Here is a 22953-nt window from a genome sequence, read left to right on the forward strand (position 1 = left end):
GCTGTTTTGAACTATAATTGCAGAGGTAAGTGGTTGAAACAGAGACTGCCGGCCTGCGGCAAAGCTGAAAATACTTCTTATCTGGATCTCCACTGGAAAGCTTTGCTGAGGCCTGGATTACACAGGCCCCGACCTTTAGAAGTAGTCGCCTTGAGAATCAGCTTGTTAATGGTCACGGCGGTACTGTCTGGAACACAAACACACTAGAAATGAAATGTCTACCATTAGGGACTTGGTTAAATTACGGTGAGTCTGTACTTGAAATAGTATACGATTCCTCGGACAAATCAGGTAAATCTGTGTGCTCACAGGGAATGGTCTCTGGGACTGATTAGGTTTTAAAAAAATGCAAAGGCATATGATACGTGTAGTACATATATCCTTTTCCTTAAATAATCATGGCCTATAAATAAGAACATATCTACTTCTCTGCATAAAACTTCCCTGAGAATCACAAACTTTCACTGACCACACTGTACCTTTCTGTACTGTCTGAAACTTCTACCTTTGTACATGCCTTCCTTTCTTAGCAGTGACCAAACACAGAAATGATGGTGTGTTTACTTTTCTTCTTTAGTGATCTCTGTAATTCCATGTAATCAAGAAAAGCCAGTCTAATAAACATATGTGTAAAGAAGAACCAGAAAATTCAAAACAAAACGCTATGTTAAAAGCTGATAGGAGTTATGTATTTTTATAACCTTCTATTTAAAAAAAATTTTTTTAAACCTCTGCAGGTCAGTGATCCTCTAAAGATAAAGGAAAAAACCCCTACTAGTGGTTCGATTTTTATCTGCCAGAAAACTAGACATGGTACCGGGCGATTTTTTTCACACGCTGGTCCCTGTCAGTCACAGACCAGGTTTCTACTCTGGTTTTCGGCTGATTATTATTGAAAAGCATACCACATCCGTCAGACCCAGGACACTGCAGGTTGTGTCTGGCCACAGAGCTCCATACAGCAGGGACCTGGGCCTCAGCACACAAGTCAGCCATGACAGGCTGGCTTGGAGGGTTTATCGATGTTGGCTGATAGTCCCCAAACGTGTTCCAGATGTGCTGACCTCATAAAACTGCCACCTACCACAGGCTGTGAAAGAATCGCTCTACGCACGACTGTATTTTCCCATCCCTCAACTGCAGCAACCCCCAGGGCTCTCTGGCTGGGTCACCCCCAAGGTTCTGACGCTGGGTTGGGCGCCAGTCCTGAGCCTTGATGACAGAACGATGGCCGAGGGGCTCACTAGCACCTGCCCAGTCTGACTGTCCCCAGGGGCCAGGAGCCTGCCCCGTCCTTTTCCCTGAGGCTTCGGCTACTGCTGGGCTCTGGGGCCTGGCCTTACTGCTCTACTCAACCTGTGCCTGAACCCCACTCCCTTTGGTTGGGTCCCCATCACTTGCCGCCGAAGCTCCCTATTAATGGACTATCAACGCCCTACAGCCACCCAGATGGACCGAGACAGCACTCCTACTGCCTCCCTAGGACCCCGCAGTCGACCTGCCTCAACTAGCATAGAGCAGTGGGACCCCTATTTGCCTACAGACTGGAGCTCCTTTCCCCCTTGGTGCTTCCCACCCCCCCCCGCCCGTGAAACTCTGGGTTCGGCATCATGCCCGGCCCATTACTGATCAAGCCCTAATTACAGTATCAGTATCAGCTTTCTCACGGAAGCAGGCCGGACAGGTGGACCGTTGGAGCATATTTTCTTAAAACTTACAAGGGGAAAAGAAAAAAAAAAAGAACCGAGGAACCAACTCCAAATTGAAAATAGTTATCTTTCTTGAAGTTGTCTGTTGTTCTAGGCACTCCGTCCATCTTCCAGGACCGCAGAGATAGGATGGAGTTCTTCCCTTGAGGAGTTTGGAATTCAGTGGAGAGAGAGAACAAAGTCAGAAATAAGGATAAATCATCCGACGCAAGGGATACTCTCTGACACAGGGTGCCAGATGGGTACCAAGTGCTCCAGGGGTTTAAGGATGAAGAGATCATCCCCTCCTGGGAAGCAGAGAAGAGGTCCATGAACCAGGCGGCATTTGCGGTTCATACTGATGAATGATCAGGATTTCTGCTGGGTGGGATACAGGCCGCCGTTACTGACAAGGAGAAGGGCGATTTTTCAAACCTGTGTATAAATAATGAGCAAATCTGGCCTCCTGTCTATATGTTCTTCCTAATCAGCTGGATTTTTGTCTGAAATATGATACTACTTCATCCCAAGTTGTGCATAGAGAAAAATATCTTCTAGGGAGAATCATCATTCAACCCTTTACAAAATCTCAAGAACCTCCATCAAGCGCCCCCCCACACCCCCAGACAGGTTCTTGCTTTTCAAAAGCCTAACTAGCCATATTTCACATACTCGCTGTAATTTAAAATTATGTCTGTTAATATCTGCACGATAAATGACACGATTCCTCTGTCATTAAAACAAAGATGTGTGCCTGGAAGGGGCTGTCCCATTTAACAGCTGCGCTGAATAATGACAGATAATAGCTACCAGCTACGGAGTCCCGCATGGACTTCGAATGTTACCACCTAGAGGTTTGCACGGTGAAAAGCACATAGTTTTTAACAATTTCCTTATCATCCATTATGATCAAAAATTTGTAGCACTTGCCCAGTAAGGGCAGGATTTGGTTCTTCCTTCTGGGTAAGGGACAGGGAAACTGCATGGCCTCACACGCCCTCCTGAGAGCCTCTGAGATAGTCTGTTAATGTCCTGCTCTGCTTAGACCCCCGCATTCGCTGGACCTGTGCGGGCCCGTCCCTGCACGCAAAGGCTCAACGCACACTCCTACAGGCCTGCACTTCTATGCACAAGTCAGATTCAATCTCTGCCCCCCTCTCTTCGGTACATGCGCACACACAACTGAAAACATGGCTTCAAGGTCACGCCATTTATGCTGTAGTACTTGTTCCCTCTCTTCTCACGTAGGACGGGCCAGCCACCCACTAAAAAGCAACCTGTGAATTAGAACCCAACCTGCCTTTTAATTTGCTCAAGTGCCAAAGCAGCACCCAAGTCCTGAATTTCGACATTCTGAAGGATTTCCCCATGGCTTAATAAAGAACCGGGGTGGAAAAACCTATTCTCTGATTTTCAGAGGTTCTGATCCAAGACAACAAAATAACTCGATGGGAGCTATGCCTTGATGTATTTATTAGTTGGAAGGTGGGAAGGCAGTCTGAAATTCCTATTTTACCACTATCTATCCCATTTCTATGATTTGCACAGTGACCTTCAGCTTCCCAAGTTCGCACTTCCCACTTTCTCCTTCGTGGGGGTCGAGGTAGGAGAGTAGCTTCCTAAAGGTTTTGCCAATTTGCGAAGAGAAGGAATTCCCCCAAAGTGTGTTAGTGAGTTGACTGTTTAGAACTCAAGGACAGAATACACTTTCTCATAGAAATGATGTCGTGTATACAGAAGACCGGTCCCCGGGCAGCCCACAGACTTGCATACACCATATCCTAGGCGTCAACAGTGTTCATCCAGCCACACTGATCAACATACGCGACAGTCTCAATGTGCCGGGGAATGCCCAGGGGCACACCTTCCCTGTGGGGCAGCAGGACCTTGGCGTCCCCTGGGTGGCACAGGACACAGTTCAGGACTGGGGTCAGGGGTGGGGGGCGCTAGGTCTGGCCACAATATGATACACGCGTTCCTGAAAATCCTTACCTCCTGCAAAAATCACACTCTGAAAATAACAGGGTTTATGCTAGAAAACACGGTGAGGGCCAAACCACTTGAAATCTATGTAACTCTGTAACCAGAGCACTAACCAAGAGAATGATTAATACCTAGGGAGAGGAAGTGGACAGCCCAGGCAAGCAGCGTGGCCGTGGCTGTGACCCTCTCAGGCGATGTTAAAGACACAAGGGACAACTGAGCGGCAAGGCTGGCGTGCAGACACCGGGAGGTCTTGAGCCAGAGGGAACATCTCTGTGCCCCCAACACACACACCTCCCCGCCCCGGAGTCAGAGTCCCACACACACGGCTCAGGGTGCTTCTCTAGAAAGGGGGCCCTGGGTAGAGGTGTGCATTTTTAATTTTCTCAGAACAGAGTTGAAAGTGCATCTGCTGCCTGTGAGGGCTCTTTTCCTTTCTTGTCGAAGGCTGTAATTCTAGTCCTGCTGCTTCTATTCCTCTTGCCAAAGAAAAACTGCCTCTGAACCAATCCAACCTCCAGGGCCTATGGACGCCCATTCCTCAGCTGTCTGATTACACTCCCCTGTGTTATAGAACCACGAGTCCCAGAAGATCAAAGCACATTCCCTCAACCTGGTCAGAGAAGACCTGTCCTAGGTCTGCCATTTGCAAAAACTCTGAATCAGAGACGAAGGCACAGCCACTGTTGGGGAGGTGAATTCCCTTAACCTCCAGGCCAATTCGGGGAATTCTTTTGTAGTCTACTCAGTCATTGGAAGTGATTCTTGGGGTGCCTGGGTGGCTCAGATGGTTGGGCGTCTGCCTTCAGCTTGGGTACTGATCTCCAGGTCCTGGGATCGAGCCCCATTCAGGCTCCCAGCTCAGCAGGGAGTCTGCTTTTCCCTCTCCCACTGCCTCTTCCCCTGCTTGTGCTCTGTCTCTCACTCTTTCAAATGAATGAACAGACTCTTTGCGGGGGGGGGAAAAAAAAAGAAGTGATTCTTAATCTCTCAAAGTCCATGAATCTTGGGTGGGGTCAGTCTGATTTCTAGACCAGACTGTCCCATCAAAATGCGGAAACTGAGTCACACATGCAATTAAAAAATTGTTAGCTGGGTGCCTGGGTGGCTCAGTGGGTTGAACCTGCCTTTGGCTCAGGTCATGATCTCAGGGTCCTGGGATCGAGCCTAGCAACAGGCTCGCTACTCAGCAGGGAGCCTGCTTCCCCCTCTCCCTCTGCCTGCCTCTCTGCCTACTTGTGACCGCTGTTTGTCAAATAAATAAATAAAATCTTTTAAAAAAATGTTAGTAGCCACATTCAAAAAGTTAATAAATATATATATATTCAGTGGTATATTTTATATAACCAAATATATCCAATATACTATCATTTCAACATGCAATCAATATAAAAATTATTAGCAAGATACTTTGCATTCTTTATACCAAATCTTCAAAATTCAGCATTACTTTGCACATGTAGCATTTCTCAGTTCAGTCCAGCTACATGCTAGGTGCTCAACAGCCACGTGTGGCCGGTGGCCCCTGGACTAGACAACCCAGGTCTATTCAGATGCTCTGTGGATAGCTAAGTGTCCTACTTCTAAAGATATGTAACTAATGGAATATACAACCCACTGCAGCACACACAAAAAATTTTTTTCAAGTTTATCTTCTTATACCCCACATAAGAATACCTTTCGCTTATTAGTTTTGGTGCAACTGCATTAGTCCTTAATTACTAGAACATTCGGTTAACCAGAACATCACGCTCCCTACCTCTGCATAGTTTTCCTTAACAGCGTTAGCAAGAGATAATGCATATGCCATAAATTCACCCATTTAAAGTATACAGTGCAGGGGTGCCTGGGTGGCTCAGTGGGTTAAGCCTCTGCCTTTGGCTCAGGTCATGATCTCAGCGTCCAGGGATCAAGCCCCGCATCGGGATTCTGCTCAGCGAGCAGCCTGCTCCCCCCCCACCTCTCTGCTGCCTCTCGAGATCTCTGTCAAATAAATAAAATAAAAATCTTAAAAAATTAATATACAGGCGCGCCTGGGTGACTCAGTGGGTTAATGCCTTTGCCTTCGGCTCAGGTCACGATCCCAGGGTCCTGGGATCGAGCCCCGCATCGGGCTGTCCGTTCCGTGGAGAGCCTGCTTCCTCCTCTCTCTCTCTCTGCCTACTTCTGATTTCTGTCTGTCAAATAAATAAATAAAATCTTTAAATAAATAAATAAATAAATATACAGTACAGTGGGTTTTGGTGTATTACATAATTCTTTTAAACAGTGGTAAAAATATATATAATGTAAAATTTGCCATTTTAACCATTTTTTTGAAGTTTCTTCCTTTTAGTAATCTCTACACCCAATGTGGGGCTCCTGCTCACAACCATGAGATCAAGAGGCACATGCTCCACGGACTGAGCGAGCCCGGCACCCCCTGATTTTAACCATGTTTAAGTGTACCATTCAGTGGCATTAATTACATTCACAGTGTTGCACAACCCTCCCCACTGTCTATTTCCAAAATTGTGTCATCGCCTCAAACAGAAATGCTCCATCTAGAAGGCAGGCGTCCTCTCTGTTTTACCAAGAAAAGCAACAGGGCAAAGTGCATTTATGCAAGATTAAGAGACTAAGAGCAACACCCACGCCAGACATCTTGGCGTTAACGTGATGCTGTCGGGACGGGGAACGCTATGTGTGTACACACACTCTCTCCAGAAACCTCCCTTCCCTCCCTTTCTGAAGCCGGGAAGTTCCTGGGCTACTACCTCGTTTCACAAAACGTTCTGGAATTCTGTGAGCAGCTCGGCACCTTGTCTGCTCCCTTGGACTCAGTCTCCCGCTTCCCAACAACACGATCAAATGCGTTTCGCAGCAACGTTACTCTCGTGGAGGCAAGAGACACAGCTCCGCCGGAATTCGAAGTTAAAAACCCACACTCGAAGAAAGGAAGCTCACAGGCTTTGCTCTAATGTCAGTTTCAAGCCACAACACACTGCTCTCCAGGTTCTTTTTTTTTTTAAGTGGTTCTCAAGGAAAAATAAAGAAGTTCCAATGGACTTCCTCCGGCTTATGATGGTAAAACGAGATGTGGAGAAAACATCTCGGAGTACCCACCAGAGTTAATTAATTCCAGTATAACCTTACACAAGGCCGGTGCTTGTGACCAGATGTGCTGGCTGTATAGTTCAGGTCAGTTTCAGCACATTGCTGAGAGTAACCTCCCATCCCTCACAGAGTCTGGCGGGAAGTGTGCAATCCACAGCAAGCAGCCAGGACACGTGGAAAACTGGGATTTTACATCCCCCGACTCCACTCTTCATGGATTCCCAAACCTCTGCATCTCAACAGGAAAGGAAAGGAAAGAAAGGGAAAAAAAAATGCTCCCGTCATCCCAATATAGACCATACAAAGTATCAGACGCTAAAAGAAAAGATGAGGAAGCGATTTTAAGCCCAGTTACCACAAATGTGTTTGGGGGAACTTTCACCCTTGTTTCTCATAAACTAGAAAAGTGTACTTCACGTTCCTTTTGATTTCTAATGATCAATGCGTTTAAACTAACATTTCATTTCCAACCCGTGTCTGTTTCAGAGCTAACAGCTGGACCATTTATTTTGCTAGCTGGTGATAGAATTAAATCCCGAGTCTTTGAAAACATTTACAAGCTTTCCCCCTAACCTTCGGTGTACTTTCCAAATTAGGCTACTTTGATTTTTATTAGCTAAAGGTTTACATACTGCAGTACTAACACTGTTACCTTCAGAATAAATTGTTTATAGCTCAGGTGCGGTTTAAGACATTTTCCTCCACGGGATACTCTTGAGATGGAGAAGAAAATTTGAACCGGTTCTCTGTGGATCAACAATTTTTCTTTGTGAGTCAGACAATATTAAGGGCATACAGATAGAGAGGCAGGCGGGGAAGCAGTTGTGAAAACATTTCTAGTCCCCTACAAAACCACGGGCTTCCTTTGCACCTTCCCAAGTGCTTTATATTCACGAAATCACTACCCTCGTGGAGGGCCCCGTAAGGCACTCTCAAGATTTAGTCTGCGGCACCAGCATTTTGACACGGGAAAGACAAGGCATGAGCCCAGACCCCAGACTGGGTGCAAATCAGGGCTCCTTTGCTTATTAGGGAGAGAATCACACCCCGATAATTTAACCCGAGACTTGGTTTCTCGAGCTCTGCAAAATGGATATAATTACTTCCTCCTTGTAACTTTACTGTGAGCACTTGCCATCGAACAGACATTCAATTAGTGGTTTCAATGGAGCCAAAGAGCCTCCCCTCTCACAAAGCCTTCCGCGGTGTCCCCAGCCCACAACCGGGGATACTGAAACACTGGGGATCCCAAACAGTGAGTACTTGAGTGGCCACACAAATGTGAGTGACCGCACAATATGGTGAGAACTAGGGTCACAGATATTAAAATAGGGGGATCCCAAACAGGGGTTGCACGCAGTATGGTGAGAACCCAACAAAAGAGGTTCATGGAGGAGGTGATGTTTGAGCTCCGACTGTGTCTCGGCAGGAAAGGCAGTAACAGCATCGCAGGGAGAGGAAATAATATGTGAGAAGGTAGAGAAGTGACACGGACAACAGGTGAGGTTGCTGCGGGGTTAGCGTGCTGGACTCTGAACGCTGCTCTTCTGCCCTAAACGGGATGAGGAGCCACTAGAAGTTGCTAGTTGTTTCTAAGAAGCCGGTTCTGTCCGCAGAGGGGCAGACGGAGCACAGCACTAAACACCAGTGGCAGGTGAACCAGCAGCAGTTCTCAAAGGGGCCTTAGGATGAGGAGGCGGTGGCGCAGGTGGGGAGAAAAGACCGAAGAGGCCTTTGGAGGGGTGAAACGAATTGAATTCAGTGACGGCTGTAGCGGTCTGACCCGGAAGATAAATGGGACGGCCACACCAGTGACCTGCAGAACAGGTTGCAGGGAAAGGTAAGGGGTTCAGTGTTAGACCCTCCCTTGCTCTGGGAGTCCCCCTCCGGGTAAGGATGCTCAGTAAAGGCGGAAATACAGATCTGGGATTTTGGGGAAACAGTGAAACCCGATCAGCACCCCTACGAGGCCGGGGGAGCAGGGATGGGTGAGGATACTGACCAGCCGTCAAGGACAGGAGAGGGTGTGGGGAGAGCACGCAGAGTAAGGAGAAACCGAGGACAGGGTCCTGGACGGCCTGGGATTTAAGGGGTGCTTACCTGTGTGACTCACCTGTTCTTAACACAGCCTTTATCACTAGTTAGTGGCAATGTGAAAACACACTGTCTCCCTAAGGACATTAAAATTATAATGTTTCATTCCCACTGCTTAGAGAGCACCAGAAGGTATGCAAAAGGCGTATTTGGAATTGAAAAAGAAGAAGTTCATATGGCACAGAAGAAAATGAGAACTGGATTAAAAAGGGCTTTGGGTCGCCTGGGTGGCTCAGTGGGTTAAAGCCTCTGCCTTTGGCTCAGGTCATGATCTCAGGGTCCTGGAATCGAGCCCCGAGTCAGGCTCTCTGCTCAGCAGGGAGCCTGCTTCCTCCTCTCTCTCTGCCTGCCTTTCTGCCTACTTGTGATCTCTCTCTATGTCAAATAAATAAAATCTTAAAAAAAAAAAAAAAAGGCTTTAAGGGGTGCCTGGGTGGTACAAATGGTTAAGTGTCCAACTCGATTTTGGCTCAGGTGGTGATCTCAGGGTCGTGAGATCGAGTCCCACATCAGCTCAGCTCTGGGAACAGAGTCTGCCAGAAATTCTCTCTCCCTCGGCCCCTCCCCTGCCCTGCTCATGCTTTTTCCCTGAAAAAAAAAAAATTAAATTTGAAAATAAAATTAAAAGGGCCTTAAATAACTGATACAAGGGATTTTATCATCACCTACCAGATTTTAAGGAAACACCTGAAGCTTTCTAAGCATTGAAGTCATGTGGCAAAAAAGGGTATTTTTTAAAAAGACTGATATGAGTAGTGTACTAGTAGAAGAAAACTAGAAAGTCTGCCACGAAGGAGCGACTTGGAAGTAACTGTGGGAAGTGAGCAAAACAAGAGCCAGAGGGGTAATAATCCATCCCACTAACAGAACAGAACAACTTGCATGGGTCCTAAAATGGTTTTCATAAAGCGAACCTCTCACTTGCTGAGACAGAGAACAAGAACCATAATCAGCCCAAGGACTGCCTGAGACACCCCAAGAAGTAGGTGGGTAGAAAGGGAAAAGCCTGGGAAGGTACCTGAGGGTCTGTGTTTGGTGGTAAAAGTGGTGGGACGTGGCACCCATGAGATGAACGGAAGCAAGGACTGACATCCAAAATGGTTGGGATTTTCTGTTTTCAAGATTTTATCTTTAAGGAATCTCTACACCCAAAGTGGGGCTCGAACTCACAACCCTGAGCTCAAGAGTTGTGCGTTCCACTAGCACAGCTGGCCAGGTGCCCCTAAAAGGGTCATGATTTTGAAAAATATCAGTTAAGCGACAACAACCACCACAAAAATAAAATAAAATCCACTGAGGTTACACAAGATCGCCAACATGCTTAGGACCGAATCTAAACTCCGGGCTACTCAGGTTTTAATAATCAGGATAATGGTTTGGTGGCGATGAATATAATAGAGTGGATGATGATAAACCGTCTGAAAAGCCCGAGCTTTTCTGAAAGATGTTTGGCCCACATGGACGTATGGACGTGGCCGGGCTTGGAGATGTGGGGGTGGCAGGCAGATTTGCAGAAAGAACAAGCCGCATTGTGTGCACGCGGCCTCCCACCAGCTGTTCCTCCCCCAGGTTAGCAGAATGAAACACACTCCCCCGGCAAGATATTGATTCCCATTTTTCAAGTGCTGACTCCTGGTTTGGATACGGAGCTGAGGTCAGAATTCTTGCGTCCTTTTCCAGCCAAACTGATTTTCGGGACAGGCAAGCAATCACAGAATGCTCTTCCGTGCAATAAATATGAAAATACTTAACCCCCCGGGGGGATTAGGAAGCATAAATCATGTCCTTAAAGGCCCGTGACAAGCTGAAATGAAAAGCACTCGGAGTAGGAAACAGCATGAGACCCCCGGCTACAGCCACGCTCACTGGGTTTGGGACAGATCGGTATCCTATTAGTTGAATAAGTTTTATGGTTCTGAACGTTATTCGTCAATAGCTACATATCAAGTTGCTCAAACACTGGGTGACTCACCCATCTGTCTAAGTGTGCTACACTCTCCCTGTATCGTCTTGTTCCAAAAGGCTAGTTTCTTTCCAGCCTTTTTTTTTTTTTAAAGAACATTTTTTTTTTAAAGGTTTTATTTATTTATTTATTTGACAGAGAGAGAGAGAGATCACAAGAAGGCAGAGCGGCAGGCGGGGCAGCGGCGGGGGGAACAGGCTCCCCGCCAAGCAAGGAGCTTGACGTGGGGCTCAATCCCAGGACCCTAGGATCATCACCTGAGCCAAAGGCAGACACTTAACCAACTGAGCCACCCGGGAGGCCCTAAAAAGGACTTCTTCATGGAGTGATGAGCAGGAGGGTTCACTCATCAGAGCCTTACAACAGCCTGCAGCTGGGGGATCACACGACAAGCACAGAGCCTTTTACCCCAGGCTGGTATTAAGAGATTACAGGGAAGGGGGGTGGGGCGCCTAGGTGGCTCAGTTGGTTGGGCATCTGTCTTTGGGTCAGCTCATGATCCTGAGGTCTTGGGTTTGAGTCCCACATCGGGCTCCCTGCTCTTAGGGGAGCCTGCTTCTCCCTCTTCCTCTGCGTTCCATTCCCCCGGCTTGTGTGAACGCATGCTCTCTGTCAAATAAATAAAATATTTTTAAGGGGGGGGGTACAGGATGAGGGAGAAATGGACCCAAGTGGAGAGGAGCAAGGCCTGGGATCACCTCTGCCTGCTTCCTAAGTGAGCGAGAAAACTGTATGAGTCAGGCAAGTGTGGGCTTCTTAAGCGCACACAAGGGGTGACTCAAGGGATAGGAAGTACAAATTGAATTCTAAAAACCACAGCTGATTTTGAGGCGTGTGCTGAACGGCCAGCCTGGCTAGCTTCTCATGAAGGTTGTGTTGCACCAGCTGACAGAGATCAAGGCAACAACACCACCCGTGTTAGACGGGGTCTTTCCACCCGACGTGCAACACACGGTTCTGCCTTCCCTCCTAATGATCATCTCCTCCTCTGCTTCACGGTCAAAGGCACTGATCTGGAAAGATCTCAGTCACCACTTTCCACTCGAAAAGTCCAGCTGCTGCGCAACCCAAGACACTTCTCTCTCTGCTTGACATTTACCTTTGGTCCCTGCAATGATTCTACAATTCCGGTTACTCGTTACAAAGTGCTTCCTGGAGGAAAATCAACACTGGCACTCATGGATCCCAGCGCTGGCTTCTGGAATAAAGTAGAATAAGCCTACTTCTCCTTGAAAAATCCTAGGAGGGGCGCCTGGGTGGCTTGGTTGGCTGAGCATCTGCCGTGTGCTGCAGTCATGATCCCAGGGGCCTGGGATTGAGCCCTGCGTCGGGCTCCTTGCTCGGTGGGGAGGCTGCTTGTCCCTCTCCCCCTCTGCCTTCAGCTCCCCTTGCTTGTTCTCTATGCATTAAATAACTAAAATCCTTTTAAAAAATTCTATAATCTCCCCTTTACAGTATATCTCTTTGTTTCTTTCTGTCTTTGTTCTAAATACCTAGGCCCTTACAAACCCAAGTATGACCCAAAGAGCAGTGGTTCTGACACCGTCTAGAAGCTGTCAGAAAGGCAGACTCCCAGGCCTCGCCTCTGGCCTCCGGAATCCGGATCTGCATTTTAACAGGATCTGCAGGTAATTCATATGCACATTCGAGTCTGGGACCAGGAGTTGGTAAACATTTTCTGCCAGATGGTAAATATTTTAGGCTTTGCAGGCCATATGTCTCTGGGGCAATTAGCACAAAAGCAACCATAGATAATATGTAATCAAACAAGCAGGGCTGTCTTAAAAAGAAAAAATAACTTTACGGACACCGGCATTTGGATTGCATATCATTTTCACAGGTCATGAAATACTATTCTACTTTTGGGCTTCTCAACCCTTTAAAAATCTAGAATCCTACGTTCTTAGCTTGTGTACCGTACAGAAAGGCAGTGGGCCCCAGTCTGCTGAGCCCTGCTCTATACCCTGGGACTGACATTATTTGCCAGCTCCACTGGGGCTTGTTCCCCGAGTCTAGATAATGTGTTCCAAGCCCTTAATGCGGCATGTAGAACTGAATCAAACACAAAGGATGATTTTTCAATAATGCAGGGTACGGTAAGACTGTTACTTTTGATTCTAACAGTCTCAGTCTTAACGGAGACCAAGGCTTATTAACACAATCCTACTTTAGCACAGCAGGGTGCAATACAGCTGGAGGAGATCGAGTTGTGAACAACTAAAAGGCTGGGTTTTTTTTCTTGTTTTTTTAACCATTTTGCAAAATGAACTTTTATCCCCAATAGCCGTATCCTCTCCATACCGGGGTAACGGCTATGAATTACCACTATTATACTCTCCTCCATATAAATTCTGTCATTTTTATCAGGGAAGGACTGCTGACCAGCCTTCCTGATTGGGCGAGGGGGAGTTCTGGAGCTGGAACATTCTGCCATATGTCTTTTTTTTTTTAAATCCATTAAAAAATTCTCACCAGAATATCCCCTGGTGTATGTGACAAATGAAGACATGTGGGATTTTTCCAACCATGGTCGGGACAGGTAAAAGGAAGCTGACAGCCAGGCATGGTGGTGGCATAAACCAGCCCATGTGCAGAGCCCTGGAAGGTGTCGCCAGGAAATGCACGAAGAAGGGAGGCCATAAGAAAAGATGGGATAATTCTTTTAAGTCTAATGACCTCTGACCTGAATTACTCCATGAGATCATAGATGGGAGAATTACTGAGTAAGATGACATTAGAGAGATTTTCTGACTCTGAAATGTGGAGATTTGTCCCTCGTACCATTACTCACCGGGGCTGGGAGGCACCTCTCATTTACCCCACGGCCCTCAGACCTCCCTTTGGATCCATCCCAAAAGCTTGCAGATTCCTCCTTTCTCTTTCTCCAATGTACCCCTACCTCCCTTCTTTGTCACCATCCTTGTCCATGCTTCCCTCCAAATCCAACTGGCCACAGACATCCATGATATTCCAAATCACCGCCCAGTGAAATCCATGCAAATCACTTTTTCTTCCTCTTTTGCTCACTGTCATTCTGAATAATCTTCTGGAGTTTCCCAATACTTAGAACACGGGGCCCCGTGTCCCCAAAGCTACCACCCACTCTTTCTTCAAGGACAATGGCCCAGCTCAGCCTCCATTTGAGGCCAAAGTGACTCTCCCCCCTCTTTCCAGAGCCCCCTCTTTCTAGCTCATCTACACTTTAGTTTTAGAGCCCCACTGTCTCTGGAAAAATGACACATCCTGCCTCCCCTGACCAAGGGGCAAAAAACTCTCTGCTCCTTTATATCTCTGTACTCAGTGACAGAATCTGTCCATCCAGCGGGCTGGGGTGATCATAGACAAGAAAGAACAATCAGTTGTGTTATGAAACCCCCACCAAATAATATGCGACTTTTCTATTTTTTTTTAAATGTTAATTTAATTAAGTAATTAAATAATTTGAAAGAGCACGAGTGGGGAGGGGGCAGAGGGAGAGAGAGAATCTCAAGCAGACTCCATGCTAACCGTGGAGCCTGACTTGGGGCTCAACCTCATGACTTTGAGGTCACAACCTGAGCTGAAATCCAGGCAGATGCACAACCGACTGAGCCACCCAGGCGCCGCACACGACTCCGTCCTCGCACTTCCGCCCCCCGTGCACAGGGGTTCACTCCATCCCTCATCTGCTAACCTTTCACACACTGCACTCTTACTTGCTCCTTCAAGTCCACCAACTCAGTCCCTCTGCTGTGCCACGCTTCCCGGACCACGCTGGCCCCCTTCTGCACTAGCCAACTCTAAGAAAGATCTTCCAAAAGTTCACAACTAGAGGGGCGCCTGGGTCACTCAGCTGGTTAAGCGTCTGCCTTTAGCTCATGATCCCAGGGTTCTGGGATGGAGTCCCATGCCAGGCTCCCTGCTCAGCAGGGACTCTGCTTGTTCCTCTTCCTCTGCCCCTCCCCACAGCTCTCATGCTCTGTCTCTCAAATAAAAAAAATCTTGAAATAAAAAAAAAAGTTTGCAACTAGGAAGACACATCATGTCCAATTAGCATGGACTCAGCAGAATCATCTCCAGCCGAGACCTGGTCTTTCTACCTTAATTCGTAATATTAGCCCTCCAGGGAAAGTTCTGCAGCTCTGTTCAAGGCAGGATCACAATGCTGGCTTCACCTGGAGCTTAGAGAGGCAAACTAAAAATCCTAAAACCCAGGACCAGCTCATCTGGAAGCGAGAAGTCTCGAGAGATGGTACAATTCCTATCGTGAACACATCATCTTCACGAAAGAAAACCAAAAGGCTAGTTCTCGTGCGTGTGTGTGTGTGTGTGTGTGTGTGAATGCACACTTAACATAAATTCTCTTTTTTTTTTTTCGGGGTGGGGAAGAAGCAACTTCCTGACCTCTCCAGATGATTTCCTTAGGATCCTGGCTGTGGATATTTGCATGGATTTTTCAATAGCTGGTTGTGTAAAGGGAGACAGACCTTTTGTCTTTACCCCCGAAAAGAATTGAAACAGACTCTTTCTTTCAAAAGTTGGCAGAGCTACGTGGCAGAGGGGTCCAGCTCATTTGTAGAGGCGAACATGTTGCCGTCTAACCCAGATTGATCACCAGCTGGGAGGCAAGGCGTTCCACTGGAGGTTCACAATAACACTGGCGCTTTGCTGCTCTGCTGACGGTCAGCGACAGATTGATGTGGAGTTCTTGGAGCAGGGAGGCTGGCTGCAGAGGAGGGCTTGGGGCAGTGAAGGAGGTCGCAAGTGGATTATTCATGAGCTCCCTGCCTACAAAAATAAAAGTTTCCCACCTTTCTGACCTGAGCCTGGAGAACCGTCAGGGCCTCAGTTTGCTTTGTGACTTGGAAGGCTGAGCAGAGCTTTCCAGAAGAGCATAAAAAATGAGTACTTATTGGCACTTTCCAATGAAATGCCAAAATCCACAAAGAGAAATGACCACGGAGCATTTTTTTTTTCCTTTTCCCACTGCGAGTGGGAAAGAAGAGACATGATGTTTTATGTCACTGCTCAAGAGTTTGTTTTGTGAGAACAAGTGAAGATGTACGGCTTGTTACGCTATCTGCAGCGAGTCTGGCCAGGGTGTCGGGAGAAGAACGGCACGTTGCTGGGTGTCTTTGAGGACAGGGAGGAAGGCAAAACTGTCGGAAGGGAGAGCCTGAAGACACCACGCAGGCAGGCAAGGCACCTTCGCTTGTTTAAGAAAACTGGTCCCAGAGTGACAAATTAAAAAAAAAAAAAAAAAAAAAAGGACTGACCTGCCAATGGGCTTTATTTCGTGCAAGTGTGAATTATTAAATTTTCCAAAATCTTGCATTTCTTTTTTAAAAAAAAAGATCGTAACATGCTTCCCACCCTCCAGTTTACTTTTTTTAAACCACAAGGATACTCTAGGTACGCGAATACTCCGAAAGTCGTTTTCTGCCATCTCCCAAGAAGACGTTTTAACCAGAGACAGGCAGCCCACAAAAATGGGAGCGATCACACAGGCGTCAGGGACCATGCTGCTTGCCACGGGATTGCTAGAGCTTAGAAGAATGCTGGCACATAGATCCTCACTCAATATTTGCTGACTGCCTGGCCATTTGCTGGAAGCCAACTTAGCAACTTGTTATTCTAGCCTACTAGGAATGTTTAATGACAAAGTTTCGGGAGCCGCTTTCCCACAAACTTCAAAAACCATCTTCATGGAGAGACACAATGAACACTGTCCCGGGGTCTTCTGTTACCACTCGGTCCACGGTTACAAGTACTAAATTAAAGCAGAATGTAAAGAAGACATTGGCCCGTGGGATTAATTTCGGCACAGCTAGTGAGAGGGAGGAAGCAGACTACTGTTTTCCTTTTCATGGGAGTGCTGCATGGGTTACTCTCTACAAAGATAGAGAGGAATAAATATGTACTAGTTAATGACGGGAGAAGCAACAGTTTTTTGGCAGTAGTACAAAGCCAGGAAATTTAGCAGTTTCCAGAGAGCTGCGTATGCTTTTCGGTGAAAGGGCTTATGATAGCACTCCCTAATGAAATGCCAAAATCCACACCGAGAATGACTGAGTAGCCTTTCTTTTTTTCCTTTTTCCCACTGCGAGTGAGACAGAAGATGCGTGATATTCATGTCACTGCCAGGATAGTTTGTTTTGTAACAATATATGAAGAGAGATGGCGTATGACACCACCTGTACTGCGCTGTTTGTTAGTATTTTAATAGGTGATTAATCTTGATTTGATAGGATTTAAGATTTTTATTTTTTGGCACATATGCTCAAGCTATTATGTTATAAATCTCCAACTTTTCAGCAAATGTCATCCTGATTGTTCCCTACTGCACAGAACACTACCAGCGAAATATTCGAGGTCAGGAACTTGGATTCTTTACCCACTGTATTCAGGAAAACCAATTTATTGTTCTGTCTCGGTAAAGAGGGGTGACTTCTTTGGGACCTATATCATATTGGCAATCAATCTAGAAAACTTATAATTACTTTTAGGCAATGGGCGTTTGGTAAGTGCATTAATCTGTCTCCGTGAATTTAAACACATGCCCTATAGCTATTACTAAGATAAAATTCAGAGCTGAACATTTCTTATTACTTTCTAAGAATGAAGTGTATGCTTAATATGTTTGAATGGTGCATGTGATCTTCCAGCATAAGTCAAGAGCAAGACTTTGCCGTGGGGGTGAAATCTAGGGAAGGTCTTGACGTGGTTTTAAAGCAATCTCCACACTGAGTGGCCCTGGTTTGGCAGGTTAATTTCCTTGTCAATTTCTCGGAGTAAAAACACTGGCCGCTGCTTGCTCTTAAGACCAAGCCAGGACAAATCGTTGTTTAAATTAAGCCGGATGTTAAGCATTTTGGAAGACAGAAAAACAGAGGTGAATTCGCCACTTGCTAAACTGCATCTGCGACCCCCAGAATGATACCCGTGACACCTGCGCAGTCATTCCTGGCCACGCGCAGAGCGTAGATAATCTGAGTCATCTGACCACACTCCCAGCTGGGTCCCAGCTCCCAGCCAGACATGGCTCGGCCTTCTTGTGTCAGCTCTCGCACTGGAACCATCAGTTTCCTGGCCAATGAGTGCCATGGTTTTCACATTCTTGTGCTTTTTGTGGGTGGTTAGGCATGGCCCCCCAGCACAGGTTGGGATATGTCTTATGGAGTGAACGCATGCATTAGATTAATGCACGAATTCAGCATAACCGAATCAACAGTGTATTACAGAACGTGTCTTTAAATAGAAACACACTTAAGAGAAGATTACATATTGATCAACTGGCAAAATGTTGGGACCGGAGCCTCCTAGGAACCTCACCTTGGACATCCCCTGGGATCGATGGCTCAGTAGTCACAAATTCAGTGGTCACAGTGACTGCACAGACCACACATACACTAAATAATGAGAACCGGGGCTAATTATTTTTTAAATGACCTTCAGGCAAAATTTTCACTCTTCTGAGAAAGAGATTTTGCTTTTGAAGAGGAAGGGCTAAGCTCTCTACATTATCAAAAGTATTAATGCAGCCAATTTTTATATTTTTAAGGTTTTATTTATTTGACAGAGAGAGAGCACAACAGGGCGGGGGTGGGGGAGGGAGAAGGCGGCTCCTCGCTGAGTAAGGAGTCAGATGTGGGGCTTGATCCCAGCACCCAGATCATGAACCAAGCCAAAGGCAGATGCTTAACTGACTGAGCCACCCAGGCACCCCAGGAATCAGTTTTTAAAGAGGTGCTAAAAACGGCTTTAAAAAAATGCTTTTAATGACAATACCAGCGCTGGCAAGAATGAGGGGCAACAGGAACCCGCATATACTGCTGGAGGGAATGCAGACAGCACGAAAACTTATCTTACGCTCTCCAAGGAGAGCAGCAAGCCTATCCCAAGGAAATACGCACAGGAAATAAAAACAGGGATTCACAAAGACCTAAACATGATTGTTTGTGGCGGCATTATTCAAGAGTGCCAAAGATCGGAAGCGAGCCACTGTCCTTGCACTGGTGAATGAACTGACAAGCTGGTACGGTGATACGGTGGGACAGTCACCAGCAAGAAAACGGAATGGGCTCAGGATATAGGCACCCGTCTGGACGAAGCTCAGACGCGCTCTCGCCTCAGTGAAAGTAGCCAGATTCAGAAGCCACACAGTGCCTGACCCCATTTCTATTCCATTTTGGAAAAGCAAAGCTGGAATGGGAGAAAACAAATCGGTGACACAGGGGGAGGGGACAGAGGAGGAATCGGCCACAAAGGGGCATGAGGGAAGTTTCTGGGCACAATGGACCTGTTCTGTATCCTGGTTGCACATGTTTGTCAAAATGCATAGAACTGCTCCCCTAAAAAGGACAAAGTTTACTAGAGGTGAGTCCCATCTCAAAAACCCCACCACACATACACATAAGGTAACAAAGGACAATAACGCATTGACGATAGCCATGCCATTCAATTCTCTGATTTTTACCAAGGCTCACAGGCATGCTTTTAGCCAGCATCATATAAGTGGATGATTTATTTTGTCTTTTAGAAAATTTGGTTTGTCCTGCCCTTCTAGCGAAAACAAGCTCTTGGCAGTTGGACCTGTGAATTGGCTTCCCATAATCATCTTTCTCGTGCAGAAATGGTTTTATTTCTTGGGTGTTCTCAGCGTGTTGTGCAAGATCTGCCCCTACCCAGCCACTGCGGAAAGGCCAGCTGGGGTCCCGAGACACGGCCTCTTTGGTGGCCTTCCTGCAGGGGGGGAACCTTCTCCTGCTTCCAACCTCAGAACCAGCATGTAAGGAGCACAGACTGTGCCCCCAAGTCCGGGGTGCAGCCGGAGACCCCAAGAGTGAATCAGACAGCCTGCTTCCCATCACTTCCTCGCTGGGTCTTAAAGCAAAGGCACCTGCACGGATCTGATCCCTTAAAACCTCTGGCAGGAGCTCCACATCACAATTCTGTCCTTTGTTTACACTCTTTCTCCCTCTCAGCATTTATCTTCCCTTTCCCCAGGCCTAATCCTCACCATAATCCCATTACCGTCTCAACAGTTTGACTCACAGGGTAGTCCCAGCTCCCGGTGCTTAAAGCTGTCTCCTTGTAGAAGAGAAACAGGGCCACAGGTGGCACTGCTGTCACACCTTTTCCTCTCACGCGCTCTTACGGAGGATGCGCGAGACTGGTATCTCTACAGAGACCAACGTTCCCAGTGGAAGAACTCAACACGAAGCATCATTTCCGTGTTTAATGTAATCTCCCCAAGTAAGTACGAATTCCCTTTGGATACAGCGGTTTTTGTAATTTTCCTGAGTAAATGCTCCTCTGACAGAAACGTGGACTCTGCTACAGTTCATGGTTTCTAATGACTTACAGGGACTTAAAATAGTCTGTGTCAGCTACAAGTAACTAGAATGTCTAGTCCAAGAGTCCTCATTTAGCTCCTGCAATACATATGTCCAAATTCTCTTCCTAATCTTATCAATATACCTGTCTTTACGTTTTCCCTCTCAATAAAAAATGAGTATTTAAGGAAACATGGGAAGATAACCCAAGGCATGGGGTTTTTCCCCAAATGATCATTGACTTTTGAATACCTCAGAAGACATGAACAGGTAAGGTAAACACACACACCTACACTCATGTACACAGACACACAGAGTCCCCAGATTCTTGGAAAACTGAGCCAAAGTCTCACTGCTTCGGAAATCTGCATTTGACAGTTTTTTTTTTCTTATTTGGTTTAGTTTGGGTGTTATCTGCTATATGCTTTTTTTCCTAAATCCAATTAAATTAAATCGACCATTTACATTTAAAATGCAGAGGCACTAGAGGTGCCAGAGTGGCTCAATGCTCGATTTCGGCTCAGGTCATGATCTTGGGTCGTGAGATTGAGCCCTGTGTCCGGGCTCTGCGCTCTGCACGGAGTCTGCCTGTCCTTCTCCCTCTGCTCCTCCCCCTGCTCTTTCTCTCTCTGGAGTAAATAAATACGATCTTAAAAAAAAACATTCTCTCTCCCTTTCCCTCTGCTCCTCCACCCTCACGGTCTCTCTCTAAAAGACCAAAAGATAAAGCAAAATACAATAAAACTCAGAAGCACTTTCTCCCATCTCTCAATATTAGGTCGATGAACCATCCTCCTGGGGTCAAACAGTGAGTAACTATATGGAGATTTCACAGAGAAGACAGGCCCCCACGGCAATTTCTTCATTACGACTGGGCTGGTAGGGGACTCGGATTCTGGTTACTAGTAACCTGTAACATCAGCTGGTGGTAACTGTAACATAATCTGGAACCATCTTTGATGTTTTAGTCTAAGTCTCTTAATTGAGTCTCATGCCAGACATTCCCAACACCTGAGAGCTTCTTGGTGGGGTCTTTGCCTGAAACAATGAACCCTATATTCCCTTCTCTCAAACACAAGAGTGGTTGTGAGAGGAAGACTGATGGAGGCAAGGTTGGGGAAGAGGGAAAAACAGTTCTCTTCGATCTCATATGTAATTTAGATGCCAAATACAGGGGGGAAAAAATCTTTGCTCACCAAGAAGTGAAATGTAAATACAAAGTCTTTCTGCTTCTTTCTTTCTTTTTTTTTTTTTTTTAAGATTTTATTTACTCATTTGACAGACAGAGATCACAAGAGACAGGCAGAGAGAGAGGAGGAAGCAGGCTCCCTGCTGAGCAGAAAGCCGGATATGGGGCTTGATCCCAGGACCCCTGACCTGAGCCGAAGGCAGAGGTTTTAACGCACTGAGCCACCCAGGCGCCCCCCACCCCGCCTCTTTTTAAGAAGTCTTTCTGTTTCTTAAGACTGGTTCTTAGTTACCTAATTATAATGCTTCTGTCTGAGTGTCCCAGTGCAATGGGCTGGACCTAGGTCTTCTTTTAGGCCCTTCTCATTTCTAAGGCCCAACCTGGCTGATAGTTGGTGTGGGGATCTGAAGGGTAAATTTCCTAGGCCCCGAAACTCACTGACACTGGTTCACGCTGAAGGTTCATCCAATCCATTGTAAAACTCCAGGAAAACCAAGAAACATAGGTATAAATCAGCTCAGTTTCCATAGCTCTAGTGAAAACATGTTTACTCCATGGAGAAAACGCTATTGGTATTTAACGATGACTGTGTTCAATGCTCGTACAGATCATGAAGAACTTAGATGCTTGGGGCTGAATTAGGCAGGAGCCCAGACACCATGCAGCACTTTCCAATACCGGGACTCCGATTATTCATCTTTCTTACAAAATATTGCAATTCTCTGTTCACAATGCTGCCTTTGCCACCAGAGGGTAAATTCCTTCAAGGGGAGGGACCAAGGCCAGGAAGACAAGTTCTAATACATCTCTGTACCCAGCACTCCGCACACTCTGCAACAAGTGGATGTTGGATATCGGTTTGTTGAATTAATAAATAAACGGTGCCATGAGTCTCTTGCTCCCAGGCGACAGGGAGATTTGGATTGTAGCCAAAGAAGGGAGAAGAGGAGGCTATGGGAAGGTGCTCTAACACAGATGGGGTGACAGAAACACTGTCATCAAAGAGGCACAGTGGAGTTTGAGAAAATTATCTCATAAAATGAAAGTGGAAAAGGCTACAGAAAAGGCTGTATTTCTAAATATTTTTCAGAGTCATCTTAATTCTACATAAATTGACAAATCAGGGATTATAAATAGATAATTGCTACAGCCCTGAACGCATGTAAGTTCCAAGTGGGGCAAGACATTTGGTGGGATGGGGCCTTCTCTTTGGAAATACAGGGATTATCTTATATTTAGGTATGCAATTTTACAAGAGTAGATAAGTAACAGTAAAGGCACCTGGGACACCAGGGAATGCACAGCAAGGAAAATATTTTGGCAGGCTGGGTGTGAAAAAAAAAAAAGCACAAACGAAAACATTACAACGTAGCAAGTAATTACAACAGCAGCTGAATGAAAAATAAGATCCTTTTCCTATGGTATCGGGAAGGGAAAGGCAGAGAAGGAGGAAACCCAAATCTGGACAAGAACACAGACACTCCAGGAACATGGTCATATGCCTTGGAGATGGAATGTTCTATGATTCACAAAGTGGGCTGACTACACACCCACAGTCTTTCATCCAAGACACTTAAATTTATTTACGACACCTTATAACTTACAATGGTAAGGGGAAATCTGCAA

General features: G+C 46.3%; 1 protein-coding gene and 1 long non-coding RNA gene across 8 annotated transcripts in view; one reads left to right on the forward strand and one right to left on the reverse strand.

Moving 5' to 3' along the window:
- The window catches only part of STX8 (syntaxin 8), a 243884-nt gene that overhangs the window by 133247 nt on the left and 87684 nt on the right, over positions 1-22953 (reverse strand). The window lies entirely within an intron of this gene.
- On the forward strand, positions 8353-21830 carry LOC116577659. 2 transcript variants are annotated; one of them, XR_004280570.1, is made up of 4 exons: positions 8353-8607; positions 12322-12452; positions 19848-20058; positions 21787-21830. It is a non-coding gene; the product is annotated as an uncharacterized LOC116577659 (long non-coding RNA). The 2 variants fall into 2 exon arrangements; XR_004280569.1 differs by lacking the exon at positions 21787-21830 and having other exon boundaries at positions 19848-20118.

Source organism: Mustela erminea, chromosome 18, assembly GCF_009829155.1.
Source record: "Mustela erminea isolate mMusErm1 chromosome 18, mMusErm1.Pri, whole genome shotgun sequence".
NCBI classification, from domain to species: Eukaryota; Metazoa; Chordata; class Mammalia; order Carnivora; family Mustelidae; genus Mustela; species Mustela erminea.